We start from the raw sequence: 17,313 nt of genomic DNA, 5'->3' as shown, positions 1-17,313 counted from the left end.
GGTAGTGCAGAGTGAAGAGTGGTAGTGCAGAGTGCAGAGTGGTAGTGCAGAGTGCAGAGTGGTAGTGCAGAGTGGTAGTGCAGATTGGTAGTGCAGAGTGCAGAGTGGTAGTGCAGAGTGCAGAGTGGTAGTGCAGAGTGCAGAGTGGTAGTCAGAGTGGTAGTGCAGAGTGCAGAGTGGTAGTGCAGAGTGCAGAGTGAGAATACAGATTGAGAGTGCGAGTGGTAGTGCAGAGTGCAGATTGGTAATGCAGAGTGCAGAGTGGTAGTGCAGAGTGCGGAGTGGTACAGCAGAGTGGTACTGCAGAGTGCAGAGTGGTAGTGCAGAGTGGTAGTGCAGAGTGGTAGTGCAGAGTTGTAGTGCAGAGTGCAGAGTGGTAGTGCAGAGTGCAGAGTGGTAGTACAGAGTGCAGAGTGGTAGTGCAGCGTGGTAGTGCAGAGTGCAGAGTGGTAGTGCAGAGTGCAGAGTGCAGTTTGAGAGTGCAGAGTGGTAGTGCAGAGTGGTAGTGCAGAGTGGAAGTGCAGAGTGCAGATTGAGAGTGCAGAGTGCAGATTGGTAGTGCAGAGTGGTAGTGCAGAGTGATAGTGCAGAGTGGTAGTGCAGAGTGGTAGTGCAGAGTGGTAGTGCAGAGTGCAGAGTGGTAGTGCAGAGTGCAGAGTGGTAGTGCAGAGTGGTAGTGCAGAGTGCAGAGTGGTAGTGCAGAGTGCAGAGTGAGAGTGCAGAGTGCAGTTTGGTAGTGCAGAGTGGTAGTGCAGAGTGGTAGTGCAGAGTGCAGAGTGGTAGTGCAGAGTGCAGAGTGGTAGTGCAGAGTGGTAGTGCAGAGTGCAGAGTGGTAGTGCAGAGTGAAGAGTGGTAGTGCAGAGTGCAGAGTGGGAGTGCAGATTGAGAGTGCGAGTGGTAGTGCAGAGTGCAGATTGGTAGTGCAGAGTGCAGATTGGTAGTGCAGAGTGCAGAGTGGTAGTGCAGAGTGCAGAGTGGTAGTGCAGAGTGGTAGTGCAGAGTGGTGGTGCAGAGTGCAGAGTGGTAGTGCAGAGTGCAGAGTGGTAGTGCAGAGTGCAGAGTGGTAGTGCAGAGTGGTAGTGTAGAGTGCAGAGTGGTAGTACAGAGTGGTAGTGCAGAGTTGTAGTGCAGAGTGGTAGTGCAGAGTGCAGAGTGGTAGTGCAGAGTGGTAGTGCAGAGTGCAGAGTGGTAGTGCAGAGTGGTAGTGCAGAGTGGTAGTGCAGAGTGCAGAGTGGGAGTGCAGATTGAGAGTGCGAGTGGTAGTGCAGAGTGCAGAGTGGGAGTGCAGATTGAGAGTGCGAGTGGTAGTGCAGAGTGCAGATTGGTAGTGCAGAGTGCAGATTGGTAGTGCAGAGTGCAGAATGGTAGTGCAGAGTGCAGAGTGGTAGTGCAGAGTGGTAGTGCAGAGTGCAGAGTGGTAGTGCAGAGTGCAGAGTGGTAGTGCAGAGTGCAGAGTGGTAGTGCAGAGTGGTAGTGCAGAGTGCAGAGTGGTAGTGCAGAGTGCAGAGTGGTAGTGCAGAGTGGTAGTGCAGAGTGCAGAGTAGTAGTGCAGAGTGCAGAGTGGTAGTGCAAAGTGCAGAGTGGTAGTGCAGAGTGGTAGTGCAGAGTGGTAGTGCAGAGTGGTAGTGCAGAATGCAGAGTGGTAGTGCAGAGTGGTAGTGCAGAGTGGTAGTGCAGAGTGCAGAGTGGGAGTGCAGATTGAGAGTGCGAGTGGTAGTGCAGAGTGCAGATTGGTAGTGCAGAGTGCAGATTGGTAGTGCAGAGTGCAGAGTGGTAGTGCAGAGTGCAGAGTGGTAGTGCAGAGTGGTGGTGTAGAGTGCAGAGTGGTAGTGCAGAGTGCAGAGTGGTAGTGCAGAGTGCAGAGTGGTAGTGCAGAGTGCAGAGTGGTAGTGCAGAGTGGTAGTGCAGAGTGCAGAGTGGTAGTGCAGAGTGGTAGTGCAGAGTGCAGAGTGGTAGTGCAGAGTGGTAGTGCAGAGTGGTAGTGCATAGTGCAGATTGGTAGGGCAGAGTGCAGAGTGGTAGTGCAGAGCGCAGAGTGGTAGTGCAGAGTGCAGAGTGGTAGTGCAGAGTGGTAGTGCAGAGTGGTAGTGCAGAGTGCAGAGTGGTAGTGCAGAGTGCAGAGTGGTAGTGCAGAGTGGTAGTGCAGAGTGGTAGTGCAGAGTGGTAGTGCAGAGTGCAGAGTGGTAGTGCAGAGTGCAGAGTGGTAGTTCAGAGTGCAGAGTGGTAGTGCAGAGTGAGAGTGCAGAGTGGTAGTGCAGAGTGGTAGTGCAGAGTGCAGAGTGCAGTTTGAGAGTGCAGAGTGGTAGTGCAGAGTGGTAGTGCTGAGTGGTAGTGCAGAGTGCAGATTGAGAGTGCAGAGTGAAGATTGGTAGTGCAGAGTGGTAGTGCAGAGTGATAGTGCAGAGTGGTAGTGCAGAGTGGTAGTGCAGAGTGGTAGTGCAGAGTGCAGAGTGGTAGTGCAGAGTGCAGAGTGGTAGTGCAGAGTGGTAGTGCAGAGTGCAGAGTGGTAGTGCAGAGTGCAGAGTGAGAGTGCAGAGTGCAGTTTGGTAGTGCAGAGTGGGAGTGCAGAGTGGTAGTGCAGAGTGGTAGTGCAGAGTGGTAGTGCAGAGTGCAGAGTGGTAGTGCAGAGTGCAGAGTGGTAGTGCAGAGTGGTAGTGCAGAGTGGTAGTGCAGAGTGGTAGTGCAGAGTGCAGAGTGGGAGTGCAGATTGAGAGTGCGAGTGGTAGTGCAGAGTGCAGATTGGTAGTGCAGAGTGCAGATTGGTAGTGCAGAGTGCAGAGTGGTAGTGCAGAGTGCAGAGTGGTAGTGCTGAGTGCAGAGTGGTAGTGCAGAGTGCAGAGTGGTAGTGCAGAGTGGTGGTGCAGAGTGCAGAGTGGTGGTGCAGAGTGCAGAGTTGTAGTGCAGAGTGGTAGTGCAGAGTGCAGAGTGGTAGTGCAGAGTGGAGGTGCAGAGCGCAGAGTGGTAGTGCAGAGTGCAGAGTTGTAGTGCAGAGTGGTAGTGCAGAGTGCAGAGTGGTAGTGCAGAGTGGTAGTGTAGAGTGCAGAGTGGTAGTGCAGAGTGGTAGTGCAGAGTGGTAGTGCAGAGTGCAGAGTGGTAGTGCAGAGTGCAGAGTGGTAGTGCAGAGTGGTAGTGCAGAGTGGTAGTGCAGAGTGGTAGTGCAGAGTGCAGAGTGGTAGTGCAGAGTGCAGAGTGGTAGTGCAGAGTGCAGAGTGGTAGTGCAGAGTGAGAGTGCAGAGTGGTAGTGCAGAGTGGTAGTGCAGAGTGCAGAGTGCAGTTTGAGAGTGCAGAGTGGTAGTGCAGAGTGGTAGTGCTGAGTGGTAGTGCAGAGTGCAGATTGAGAGTGCAGAGTGAAGATTGGTAGTGCAGAGTGGTAGTGCAGAGTGATAGTGCAGAGTGGTAGTGCAGAGTGGTAGTGCAGAGTGGTAGTGCAGAGTGCAGAGTGGTAGTGCAGAGTGCAGAGTGGTAGTGCAGAGTGGTAGTGCAGAGTGCAGAGTGGTAGTGCAGAGTGCAGAGTGAGAGTGCAGAGTGCAGTTTGGTAGTGCAGAGTGGGAGTGCAGAGTGGTAGTGCAGAGTGGTAGTGCAGAGTGGTAGTGCAGAGTGCAGAGTGGTAGTGCAGAGTGCAGAGTGGTAGTGCAGAGTGGTAGTGCAGAGTGGTAGTGCAGAGTGGTAGTGCAGAGTGCAGAGTGGGAGTGCAGATTGAGAGTGCGAGTGGTAGTGCAGAGTGCAGATTGGTAGTGCAGAGTGCAGATTGGTAGTGCAGAGTGCAGAGTGGTAGTGCAGAGTGCAGAGTGGTAGTGCTGAGTGCAGAGTGGTAGTGCAGAGTGCAGAGTGGTAGTGCAGAGTGGTGGTGCAGAGTGCAGAGTGGTGGTGCAGAGTGCAGAGTTGTAGTGCAGAGTGGTAGTGCAGAGTGCAGAGTGGTAGTGCAGAGTGGAGGTGCAGAGCGCAGAGTGGTAGTGCAGAGTGCAGAGTTGTAGTGCAGAGTGGTAGTGCAGAGTGCAGAGTGGTAGTGCAGAGTGGTAGTGTAGAGTGCAGAGTGGTAGTGCAGAGTGGTAGTGCAGAGTGCTAGTGCAGAGTGCAGAGTGGTAGTGCAGAGTGCAGAGTGGTTGTGAAGAGTGCACAGTGGTAGTGCAGAGTGGTAGTGCAGAGTGTTAGTGCAGAGTGGTAGTGCAGAGTGCAGAGTGGTAGTGCAGAATGCAGAGTGGTAGTGCAGAGTGGTAGTGCAGAGTGGTAGTGCAGAGTGCAGAGTGGGAGTGCAGATTGAGAGTGCGAGTGGTAGTGCAGAGTGCAGATTGGTAGTGCAGAGTGCAGATTGGTAGTGCAGAGTGCAGAGTGGTAGTGCAGAGTGGTAGTGCAGAGTGGTGGTGTAGAGTGCAGAGTGGTAGTGCAGAGTGCAGAGTGGTAGTGCAGAGTGCAGAGTGGTAGTGCAGAGTGCAGAGTGGTAGTGCAGAGTGGTAGTGCAGAGTGCAGAGTGGTAGTGCAGAGTGGTAGTGCAGAGTGCAGAGTGGTAGTGCAGAGTGGTAGTGCAGAGTGGTAGTGCATAGTGCAGATTGGTAGTGCAGAGTGCATATTGGTAGTGCAGAGTGCATAGTGGTAGTGCAGAATGCAGAGTGGTAGTGCAGAGTGCAGAGTGGTAGTGCAGAGTGCAGAGTGGTGGTGCAGAGTGCAGAGTGGTAGTGCAGAGTGCAGAGTGGTAGTGCAGAGCGCAGAGTGGTAGTGCAGAGTGCAGAGTGGTAGTGCAGAGTGGTAGTGCAGAGTGGTAGTGCAGAGTGCAGAGTGGTAGTGCAGAGTGCAGAGTGGTAGTGCAGAGTGGTAGTGCAGAGTGCAGAGTGGTAGTGCAGAGTGCAGAGTGGTAGTGCAGAGTGCAGAGTGGTAGTGCAGAGTGCAGAGTGGTAGTGCAGAGTGAGAGTGCAGAGTGGTAGTGCAGAGTGGTAGTGCAGAGTGCAGAGTGCAGTTTGAGAGTGCAGAGTGGTAGTGCAGAGTGGTAGTGCTGAGTGGTAGTGCAGAGTGCAGATTGAGAGTGCAGAGTGAAGATTGGTAGTGCAGAGTGGTAGTGCAGAGTGATAGTGCAGAGTGGTAGTGCAGAGTGGTAGTGCAGAGTGGTAGTGCAGAGTGGTAGTGCAGAGTGCAGAGTGGTAGTGCAGAGTGCAGATTGGTAGTGCAGAGTGGTAGTGCAGAGTGCAGAGTGGTAGTGCAGAGTGCAGAGTGAGAGTGCAGAGTGCAGTTTGGTAGTGCAGAGTGGGAGTGCAGAGTGGTAGTGCAGAGTGGTAGTGCAGAGTGGTAGTGCAGAGTGCAGAGTGGTAGTGCAGAGTGCAGAGTGGTAGTGCAGAGTGGTAGTGCAGAGTGCAGAGTGGTAGTGCAGAGTGCAGAGTGGTAGTGCAGAGTGCAGAGTGGGAGTGCAGATTGAGAGTGCGAGTGGTAGTGCAGAGTGCAGATTGGTAGTGCAGAGTGCAGATTGGTAGTGCAGAGTGCAGAGTGGTAGTGCAGAGTGCAGAGTGGTAGTGCTGAGTGCAGAGTGGTAGTGCAGAGTGCAGAGTGGTAGTGCAGAGTGGTGGTGCAGAGTGCAGAGTGGTAGTGCAGAGTGCAGAGTTGTAGTGCAGAGTGGTAGTGCAGAGTGCAGAGTGGTAGTGCAGAGTGGTGGTGCAGAGTGCAGAGTGGTAGTGCAGAGTGCAGAGTTGTAGTGCAGAGTGGTAGTGCAGAGTGCAGAGTGGTAGTGCAGAGTGGTAGTGTAGAGTGCAGAGTGGTAGTGCAGAGTGGTAGTGCAGAGTGGTAGTGCAGAGTGCAGAGTGGTAGTGCAGAGTGCAGAGTGGTTGTGAAGAGTGCACAGTGGTAGTGCAGAGTGCAGAGTGGTAGTGCAGAGTGGTAGTGCAGAGTGCAGAGTGGTAGTGCAGAGTGGTGGTGCAGAGTGCAGAGTGGTAGTGCAGAGTGCAGAGTGGTAGTGCAGAGTGCAGAGTGGTAGTGCAGAGTGCAGAGTGGTAGTGCAGAGTGGTAGTGTAGAGTGCAGAGTGGTAGTGCAGAGTGGTAGTGCAGAGTGGTAGTGCAGATTGCAGAGTGGTAGTGCAGAGTGGTAGTGCAGAGTGCAGAGTGGTAGTGCAGAGTGGTAGTGCAGAGTGCAGAGTGGTAGTGCAGAGTGGTACTGCAGATTGGTAGTGCAGAGTGCAGAGTGGTAGTGCAGAGTGCAGAGTGGTAGTGCAGAGTGGTAGTGCAGAGTGCAGAGTGGTAGTGCAGAGTGGTAGTGCAGAGTGCAGAGTGGTAGTGCAGAGTGCAGAGTGGTAGTGCAGAGTGGTAGTGCAGAGTGCAGAGTGAGAATGCAGATTGAGAGTGCCAGTGGTAGTGCAGAGTGCAGATTGGTAGTGCAGAGTGCAGAGTGGTAGTGCAGAGTGGTAGTGCAGAGTGCAGAGTGGTAGTGCAGAGTGGTATTGCAGAGTGGTATTGCAGAGTGGTAGTGCAGAGTGCAGATTGAGAGTGCAGAGTGCAGATTGGTAGTGCAGAGTGCGAGTGGTAGTGCAGAGTGCAGATTGAGAGTGCAGAGTGTAGTGCAGAGTGGTAGTGCAGAGCGCAGAGTGGTAGTGCAGAGCGCAGAGTGGTAGTGCAGAGCGCAGATTGAGAAAGCGAGTGGTAGTGCAGAGTGCAGATTGGTAGTGCAGAGTGCAGATTGGTAGTGCAGAGTGCAGATTGGTAGTGCAGAGTGCAGATTGAGAGTGCAGATTGGTAGTGCAGAGTGCAGATTGGTAGTGCAGAGTGCAGATTGGTAGTGCAGAGTGCAGAGTGGTAGTGCAGAGTGGTAGTGCAGAGTGCAGAGTGAGAATGCAGATTGAGAGTGTGAGCGGTAGTGCAGAGTGTAGATTGGTAGTGCAGAGTGCAGATTGGTAGTGCAGAGTGCAGAGTGGTAGTGCAGAGTGCAGAGTGGTAGTGCAGAGTGGTATTGCAGAGTGGTATTGCAGAGTGGTAGTGCAGATTGGTAGTGCAGAGTGCAGAGTGGTAATGCAGAGTGCAGAGTGGTAGTGCAGAGTGCAGAGTGGTACGGCAGAGTGGTACTGCAGAGTGCAGAGTGGTAGTGCAGAGTGGTAGTGCAGAGTGGTAATGCGGAGTGGTAGTGCAGAGTCGTAGTGCAGAGTCGTAGTGCAGAGTGCAGAGTGGTAGTGCAGAGTGCAGAGTGGTAGTGCAGAGTGCAGAGTGGTAGTGCAGAGTGGTAGTGCAGAGTGGTAGTGCAGAGTGCAGAGTGGTAGTGCAGAGTGGTAGTGCAGAGTGCAGAGTGCAGTTTGAGAGTGCAGAGTGGTAGTGCAGAGTGGTAGTGCAGAGTGGTAGTGCAGAGTGCAGATTGAGAGTGCAGAGTGCAGATTGGTAGTGCAGAGTGCGAGTGGTAGTGCAGAGTGCAGATTGAGAGTGCAGAGTGGTAGTGCAGAGTGGTAGTGCAGAGCGCAGAGTGGTAGTGCAGAGAGCAGAGTGGTAGTGCAGAGCGCAGAGTGGTAGTGCAGAGCGCAGATTGAGAGTGCGAGTGGTAGTGCAGAGTGCAGATTGGTAGTGCAGAGTGCAGATTGGTAGTGCAGAGTGCAGATTGGTAGTGCAGAGTGCAGAGTGCAGATTGAGAGTGCAGAGTGCAGATTGGTAGTGCAGAGTGCAGATTGGTAGTGCAGAGTGCAGATTGGTAGTGCAGAGTGCAGATTGGTAGTGCAGAGTGCAGAGTGGTAGTGCAGAGTGGTAGTGCAGAGTGCAGAGTGGTAGTGCAGAGTGCAGAGTGGTAGTGCAGAGTGCAGAGTGGTAGTGCAGCGTGGTAGTGCAGCGTGGTAGTGCAGAGTGCAGAGTGGGAGTGCAGATTGAGAGTGCGAGTGGTAGTGCAGAGTGCAGATTGGTAGTGCAGAGTGCAGATTGGTAGTGCAGAGTGGTAGTGCAGAGTGCAGAGTGGTAGTGCAGAGTGGTAGTGCTGAGTGCAGAGTGGTAGTGCAGAGTGCAGAGTTTTAGTGCAGAGTGGTGGTGCAGAGTGCAGAGTGGTAGTGCAGAGTGCAGAGTTGTAGTGCAGAGTGGTAGTGCAGAGTGGTGGTGCAGAGTGCAGAGTGGTAGTGCAGAGTGCAGAGTTGTAGTGCAGAGTGCAGAGTGGTAGTGCAGAGTGCAGAGTGGTAGTGCAGAGTGGTAGTGTAGAGTGCAGAGTGGTAGTGCAGAGTGGTAGTGCAGAGTGGTAGTGCAGAGTGGTAGTGCAGAGTGCAGAGTGGTAGTGCAGAGTGGTTGTGAAGAGTGCACAGTGGTAGTGCAGAGTGCAGAGTGGTAGTGCAGAGTGGTAGTGCAGAGTGCAGAGGTGTAGTGCAGAGTGGTATTGCAGAGTGCAGAGTGGTAGTGCAGAGTGGTAGTGTAGAGTGCAGAGTGGTAGTGCAGAGTGGTAGTGCAGAGTGGTAGTGCAGAGTGCAGAGTGCTAGTGCAGGGTGCAGAGTGGTAGTGCAGAGTGCAGAGTGGTAGTGCAGAGTGGTAGTGCAGAGTGCAGAGTGGTAGTGCAGAGTGGTACTGCAGATTGGTAGTGCAGAGTGGTAGTGCAGAGTGCAGAGTGGTAGTGCAGAGTGCAGAGTGGTAGTGCAAAGTGCAGAGTGGTAGTGCAGAGTGGTAGTGCAGAGTGCAGAGTGGTAGTGCAGAGTGCAGAGTGGTAGTGCAGAGTGGTAGTGCAGAGTGCAGAGTGAGAATGCAGATTGAGAGTGCGAGTGGTAGTGCAGAGTGCAGATTGGTAGTGCAGAGTGGTAGTGCAGAGTGCAGAGTGGTAGTGCAGAGTGGTATTGCAGAGTGGTATTGCAGAGTGGTAGTGCAGAGTGGTAGTGCAGAGTGCAGAGTGGTAATGCAGAGTGCAGAGTGGTAGTGCAGAGTGCAGAGTGGGAATGCAGATTGAGAGTGCGAGTGGTAGTGCAGAGTGCAGATTGGTAGTGCAGAGTGCAGAGTGGTAGTGCAGAGTGCAGAGTGGTAGTGCAGAGTGGTATTGCAGAGTGGTATTGCAGAGTGGTAGTGCAGAGTGGTAGTGCAGAGTGCAGAGTGGTAATGCAGAGTGCAGAGTGGTAGTGCAGAGTGCAGAGTGGTACGGCAGAGTGGTACTGCAGAGTGCAGAGTGGTACTGCAGAGTGCAGAGTGGTAGTGTAGAGTGGTAGTGCAGAGTGGTAGTGCAGAGTGGTAGTGCAGAGTGGTAGTGCAGAGTGCAGAGTGGTAGTGCAGAGTGCAGAGTGGTAGTGCAGAGTGGTAGTGCAGAGTGGTAGTGCATAGTGCAGAGTGGTAGTGCAGAGTGCAGAGTGGTAGTGCAGAGTGCAGAGTGAGAATGCAGATTGAGAGTGCGAGTGGTAGTGCAGAGTGCAGATTGGTAGTGCAGAGTGCAGAGTGGTAGTGCAGAGTGCAGAGTGGTAGTGCAGAGTGGTATTGCAGAGTGGTATTGCAGAGTGGTAGTGCAGAGTGGTAGTGCAGAGTGCAGAGTGGTAATGCAGAGTGCAGAGTGGTAGTGCAGAGTGCATAGTGGTACGGCAGAGTGGTACTGCAGAGTGCAGAGTGGTACTGCAGAGTGCAGAGTGGTAGTGTAGAGTGGTAGTGCAGAGTGGTAGTGCAGAGTGGTAGTGCAGAGTGGTAGTGCAGAGTGCAGAGTGGTAGTGCAGAGTGCAGAGTGGTAGTGCAGAGTGGTAGTGCAGAGTGGTAGTGCAGAGTGCAGAGTGGTAGTGCAGAGTGCAGAGTGGTAGTGCAGAGTGCAGAGTGCAGTTTGAGAGTGCAGAGTGGTAGTGCAGAGTGGTAGTGCAGAGTGGTAGTGCAGAGTGCAGATTGAGAGTGCAGAGTGCAGATTGGTAGTGCAGAGTGCGAGTGGTAGTGCAGAGTGCAGATTGAGAGTGCAGAGTGGTAGTGCAGAGTGGTAGTGCAGAGCGCAGAGTGGTAGTGCAGAGCGCAGAGTGGTAGTGCAGAGCGCAGAGTGGTAGTGCAGAGCGCAGATTGAGAGTGCGAGTGATAGTGCAGAGTGCAGATTGGTAGTGCAGAGTGCAGATTGGTAGTGCAGAGTGCAGATTGGTAGTGCAGAGTGCAGATTGAGAGTGCAGAGTGCAGATTGGTAGTGCAGAGTGGTAGTGTAGAGTGCAGAGTGGTAGTGCAGAGTGGTAGTGCAGAGTGGTAGTGCAGAGTGCAGAGTGGTAGTGCAGAGTGCAGAGTGGTAGTGCAGAGTGGTAGTGCAGAGTGCAGAGTGGTAGTGCAGAGTGGTACTGCAGATTGGTAGTGCAGAGTGGTAGTGCAGAGTGCAGAGTGGTAGTGCAGAGTGCAGAGTGGTAGTGCAGAGTGCAGAGTGGTAGTGCAGAGTGGTAGTGCAGAGTGCAGAGTGGTAGTGCAGAGTGCAGAGTGGTAGTGCAGAGTGGTAGTGCAGAGGGATGTATGACGTTACAACGCATACTTTTACTCCGCGTACCATTACAACGCGGTATTTACAACGAATACCGTTACAACGCATAGCGCTTTGGGGTGCTGGATAGTGGTAAGTATAATTTACTATTCTAACTCCAGTCCCCGTGGACCCTAGGGAAGGTGTTGGATAGTAAATTAAACTTACCTCTTATCCTAGAGCGCCCCCCAGCGCAATGCGTTGTAATGCCATGCGTTGTAATGCCCGCGTTGTAATGGTAGTGCGGAGTAAAAGTTGCGTCGTAACGGGTGTATACCAGTGCAGAGTGCAGAGTGAGAATGCAGATTGAGAGTGCGAGTGGTAGTGCAGAGTGCAGATTGGTAGTGCAGAGTGCAGAGTGGTAGTGCAGAGTGCAGAGTGGTAGTGCAGAGTGGTATTGCAGAGTGGTATTGCAGAGTGGTAGTGCAGAGTGGTAGTGCAGAGTGCAGAGTGGTAATGCAGAGTGCAGAGTGGTAGTGCAGAGTGCAGAGTGGTACGGCAGAGTGGTACTGCAGAGTGCAGAGTGGTACTGCAGAGTGGTAGTGCAGAGTGGTAGTGCAGAGTGGTAGTGCAGAGGGGTAGTGCAGAGTGGTAGTGCAGAGTGCAGAGTGGTAGTGCAGAGTGCAGAGTGGTAGTGCAGAGTGCAGAGTGGTAGTGCAGAGTGGTAGTGCAGAGTGGTAGTGCAGAGTGCAGAGTGGTAGTGCAGAGTGCAGAGTGGTAGTGCAGAGTGCAGAGTGCAGTTTGAGAGTGCAGAGTGGTAGTGCAGAGTGGTAGTGCAGAGTGCAGAGTGGTAATGCAGAGTGCAGAGTGGTAGTGCAGAGTGGTACGACAGAGTGGTACTGCAGAGTGCAGAGTGGTAGTGCAGAGTGGTAGTGCAGAGTGGTAGTGCAGAGTGCAGAGTGGTAGTGCAGAGTGGTAGTGCAGAGTGCAGAGTGGTAGTGCAGAGTGCAGAGTGGTAGTGCAGAGTGCAGAGTTCAGTTTGAGAGTGCAGAGTTTTAGTGCAGAGTGGTAGTGCAGAGTGCAGATTGAGAGTGCAGAGTGCAGATTGGTAGTGCAGAGTGCGAGTGGTAGTGCAGAGTGCAGATTGAGAGTGCAGAGTGGTAGTGCAGAGTGGTAGTGCAGAGCGCAGAGTGGTAGTGCAGAGCGCAGAGTGGTAGTGCAGAGCGCAGAGTGGTAGTGCAGAGCGCAGATTGAGAGTGCGAGTGGTAGTGCAGAGTGCAGATTGGTAGTGCAGAGTGCAGATTGGTAGTGCAGAGTGCAGATTGGTAGTGCAGAGTGCAGAGTGGTAGTGCAGAGTGCAGAGTGGTAGTGCAGAGTGGTAGTGCAGAGTGGTAGTGCAGAGTGCAGAGTGGTAGTGCAGAGTGCAGATTGGTAGTGCAGAGTGCAGATTGGTAGTGCAGAGTGCAGATTGGTAGAAGTATTACGGGCAGCAGTACCCCTACCACCAATACTACTGCTACCAGTACCACCACCACCAGTACTCCCACTACCACCAGCAGTACTACCACCAACAGTACTACCACTACCAGTATCACCACCTCCAGTACTACCAATACTACCACTACCAGTACCAGCACCACCAGTACTACCAGTACCACCACTACCAGTACTACCAGTACCACCACCACCAGTACTACCACTACCAGTACCACCACCATCACCAGTACTACCAGTACTACCACCATCAGTACTACCAGTACTACCACCACCAGTACTACCACTACTACAGCCACCAGTACTACCACTACTACAGCCACCAGTACTACCACTACCAACAGTACTACCACCACCACCAGTACTACCAGTAGCAGTACTACCACAACCAGTACCACTACCACCACCAGTACTACCACCACCAGTACTACCACTACCAGTATTACGGGCAGCAGTACCACCACCACCAATGCTACTGCTACCAGTACCAACACCACCAGTACTCCCACTACCAGTACCACCACCACCAGTACCACCACTACCAGTACTACCACCACCAGTACTACCACCAACACTACTACCTTTACCAGTACCACCACCTCCAGTACTACCACTACTACCACTACCAGTACCACCACCAGTACTACCAGAGTGGTTGTGAAGAGTGCACAGTGGTAGTGCAGAGTGCAGAGTGGTAGTGCAGAGTGGTAGTGCAGAGTGCAGAGGTGTAGTGCAGAGTGGTGGTGCAGAGTGCAGAGTGGTAGTGCAGAGTGCAGAGTGGTAGTGCAGAGTTCAGAGTGGTAGTGCAGAGTGGTAGTGTAGAGTGCAGAGTGGTAGTGCAGAGTGGTAGTGCAGAGTGGTAGTGCAGAGTGCAGAGTGGTAGTGCAGAGTGCAGAGTGGTAGTGCAGAGTGCAGAGTGGTAGTGCAGAATGGTAGTGCAGAGTGCAGAGTGGTAGTGCAGAGTGCAGAGTGGTAGTGCAGAGTGCAGAGTGGTAGTGCAGAGTGCAGAGTGGTAGTGCAGAGTGGTAGTGCAGAGTGCAGAGTGAGAATGCAGATTGAGAGTGCGAGTGGTAGTGCAGAGTGCAGATTGATAGTGCAGAGTGCAGAGTGGTAGTGCAGAGTGCAGAGTGATAGTGCAGAGTGGTATTGCAGAGTGGTATTGCAGAGTGGTAGTGCAGAGTGCAGAGTGGTAATGCAGAGTGCAGAGTGGTAGTGCAGAGTGGTAATGCAGAGTGCAGAGTGGTAGTGCAGAGTGCAGAGTGGTACGGCAGAGTGGTACTGCAGAGTGCAGAGTGGTACTGCAGAGTGCAGAGTGGTAGTGCAGAGTGGTAGTGCAGAGTGGTAGTGCAGAGTGCAGAGTGGTAGTGCAGAGTGCAGAGTGGTAGTGCAGAGTGGTATTGCAGAGTGCAGAGTGGTAGTGCAGAGTGCAGAGTGGTAGTGCAGAGTGCAGAGTGCAGTTTGAGAGTGCAGAGTGGTAGTGCAGAGTGGTAGTGCAGAGTGCAGATTGAGAGTGCAGAGTGCAGATTGGTAGTGCAGAGTGCGAGTGGTAGTGCAGAGTGCAGATTGAGAGTGCAGAGTGGTAGTGCAGAGTGGTAGTGCAGAGCGCAGAGTGGTAGTGCAGAGCGCAGAGTGGTAGTGCAGAGCGCAGAGTGGTAGTGCAGAGCGCAGAGTGGTAGTGCAGAGCGCAGATTGAGAGTGCGAGTGATAGTGCAGAGTGCAGATTGGTAGTGCAGAGTGCAGATTGGTAGTGCAGAGTGCAGATTGAGAGTGCAGAGTGCAGATTGGTAGTGCAGAGTGCAGATTGGTAGTGCAGAGTGCAGATTGGTAGTGCAGAGTGCAGAGTGGTAGTGCAGAGTGGTAGTGCAGAGTGCAGAGTGAGAATGCAGATTGAGAGTGCGAGTGGTAGTGCAGAGTGCAGATTGGTAGTGCAGAGTGCAGATTGGTAGTGCAGAGTGCAGAGTGGTAGTGCAGAGTGGTAGTGCAGAGTGCAGAGTGGTGGTGCAGAGTGGTATTGCAGAGTGGTATTGCAGAGTGGTAGTGCAGAGTGGTAGTGCAGAGTGCAGAGTGGTAATGCAGAGTGCAGAGTGGTAGTGCAGAGTGCAGAGTGGTACGACAGAGTGGTACTGCAGAGTGCAGAGTGGTAGTGCAGAGTGGTAGTGCAGAGTGGTAGTGCAGAGTGCAGAGTGGTAGTGCAGAGTGCAGAGTGGTAGTGCGGAGTGGTAGTGCAGAGTGCAGAGTGGTAGTGCAGAGTGCAGAGTGGTAGTGCAGAGTGCAGAGTTCAGTTTGAGAGTGCAGAGTGGTAGTGCAGAGTGGTAGTGCAGAGTGCAGAGTGGTAGTGCAGAGCGCAGAGTGGTAGTGCAGAGCGCAGATTGAGAGTGCGAGTGGTAGTGCAGAGTGCAGATTGGTAGTGTAGAGTGCAGATTGGTAGTGCAGAGTGCAGATTGGTAGTGCAGAGTGCAGAGTGGTAGTGCAGAGTGCAGAGTGGTAGTGCAGAGTGCAGAGTGGTAGTGCAGAGTGCAGAGTGGTAGTGCAGAGTGCAGAGTGGTAGTGCAGAGTGGTAGTGCAGAGTGGTAGTGCAGAGTGGTAGTGCAGAGTGCAGATTGAGAGTGCAGAGTGCAGATTGGTAATGCAGAGTGCGAGTGGTAGTGCAGAGTGCAGATTGAGAGTGCAGAGTGGTAGTGCAGAGTGGTAGTGCAGAGCGCAGAGTGGTAGTGCAGAGCGCAGAGTGGTAGTGCAGAGCGCAGATTGAGAGTGCGAGTGGTAGTGCAGAGTGCAGATTGGTAGTGTAGAGTGCAGATTGGTAGTGCAGAGTGCAGATTGGTAGTGCAGAGTGCAGAGTGGTAGTGCAGAGTGCAGAGTGGTAGTGCAGAGTGCAGAGTGGTAGTGCAGAGTGCAGAGTGGTAGTGCAGAATGGTAGTGCAGAGTGCAGAGTGGTAGTGCAGAGTGCAGATTGGTAGTGCAGAGTGCAGATTGGTAGTGCAGAGTGCAGATTGGTAGAAGTATTACGGGCAGCAGTACCACTACCACCAATGCTACTACTACCAGTACCACCACCACCAGTACTCCCACTACCACCAGCAGTACTACCACCAACAGTACTACCACTACCAGTATCACCACCTCCAGTACTACCAATACTACCACTACCAGTACCAGCACCACCAGTACTACCAGTACCACCACTACCAGTACTACCAGTACCACCACCACCAGTACTACCACTACCAGTACCACCACCATCACCAGTACTACCAGTACTACCACCATCAGTACTACCAGTACTACCACCACCAGTACTACCACTACTACAGCCACCAGTACTACCACTACTACAGCCACCAGTACTACCACTACCAACAGTACTACCACCACCACCAGTACTACCAGTAGCAGTACTACCACAACCAGTACCACTACCACCACCAGTACTACCACCACCAGTACCACCACCACCAGTACTACCACTACCAGTATTACGGGCAGCAGTACCACCACCACCAATGCTACTGCTACCAGTACCAACACCACCAGTACTCCCGCTACCAGTACCACCACCACCAGTACCACCACTACCAGTACTACCACCACCAGTACTACCACCAACACTACTACCTTTACCAGTACCACCACCTCCAGTACTACCACTACTACCACTACCAGTACCACCACCAGTACTACCAGTACCACCACCACCAGTACTACCACTACCAGTACCACCACCACCAGTACTACCACTACCAGTACCACCACCATCACCAGTACTACCACTATCAGTACGACCAGTACTACCACCACCAGTACTACCACTACTACAGCCACCAGTACTACCACTACTACAGCCACCAGTACTACCACTACCACCACCAACAGTACTAACACCACCGCCAGTACTACCAGTGCCACCACCACCAGTACTACCACTACCACCACCACCAGTACTACCACTACCACCACCACCACATTAACACACTCCATAACACTTAGCAAAAATACATTACCATTTACAATGCCATTAGCTCAAACTCAAATAAAACCGAGCCCGATTGCATTTCTAATGCTTGTTTTTTGTTGTTGTCATGTTTTTCATTTCTCTCTCTCCTTGCAGTGTATTAATTTGTACTGCCTCAATGAGTTTGCCTTGTAACTAATCCAGTACCAATGATGAAATTATGTTATTTAAATGTTGGGTGGGCTGTGGGGGGTTTTATTGGGATAAAATGATGGTCTTTTCGTATATTGTGCATTATGTGGTCACATCTGACAATTCAAAAAAATGGATTGTAAGAGGCTAAATGAGATTTAATTCTCTGTCTATTAGGATGCACAAAACCTTTTACATTCCATGAGACAACTCTAAATAGAAAAAGATAACAATAAATATGAAACAATAGAGCAGACAATAATGAAAGAGTATCGGAAAAGTAGTAGGCAAAGTAAGAATGAAAGAAGAATTTAGAGTAAAAGCCTTAGGTGGCAGACCAGAGATGGAAAAACAAGAAAGGGGAAGAGGGAGATAGAGAAAAAGAGGACAGTACATGTCAAAACAAATTGAAAACTGCAATACATACCTTTCGGGGAGTACAAAAAAAGTAAAAGGGACTGGCAACGGGCACTAAAGACAGCATGACCAATGGAGGAAAAAATGCACCACACCGGAAAGCTAAACAAACAGAAAACGGGAGTGTAGAGTAGGGCCAATGAACTGTAATAATAATAGAGAGAAAATATAAGACTTAATAAGAAGATATCAACAATTAACAACTTGTAAAGGAATTAACAAGTAATGGTTAGAAGTACGATAACATTGACCACAAGATAAAAAGTCAAGTGTAAGAGGAAGGGCCAGCAATTTCCTTAGAAGCCATAGAGTGAGAATTAATACATTTCCGAAGGTCCGCAGGTTCTTCAAAAGCAGATGTGTGATTTTGAAAAGTCACCTTGAAGAGACAGGGGTGAAACAAGCCATAGCGAGTGCCCATAGAGCGTGAGGCTGGTCGAAGATCAAGGAACTCCTTCTGTCTCCTGTAGATACATCCTGGGACAAAAGAAAAATTGGCTCCAGACCAGGATGTTTGTTTTTTGAATTTTTTGTTACAGCATTCAAAACTTGAAGAAGATCAGTGAACTGCAAAAATAAGAGTATCACCCCCCGTATTTTTGAGGGTGCTGAAGAGGAAGATAGGCGAGGGCCTAATCTGTGCGCTCTTTGAATATTCAGAACTGTTGATGACGGTAAATCCAAATGTTTTGGAAGAAAAGAAGGACTCCGGGTCTTCTCCCTCGATGCCTTCCGGAAGACCATATAAACGGAGATTGTTACAGGTTTCAAGGTCTTCAGCAGATATCTTTAAGAGCAAAATGTCCTTCTCCAAAGATGACATTCTTGTAGAAGTGACATGCCCCTCACCAGCTTGTTGTTCCACTATGGAGATTCTGGAGTCAAGTGATGACCATTTAGTGTCCATGTTCCGTAAACGAGTATTAGTTTCCTCTACAAATGGTCAGGA

The sequence above is a fragment of the Lissotriton helveticus genome, chromosome 3_1, assembly GCF_964261635.1.
Source record: "Lissotriton helveticus chromosome 3_1, aLisHel1.1, whole genome shotgun sequence".
Classification (NCBI taxonomy): Eukaryota; Metazoa; Chordata; class Amphibia; order Caudata; family Salamandridae; genus Lissotriton; species Lissotriton helveticus.
Note: the sequence above shows the minus strand (reverse complement) of the source record.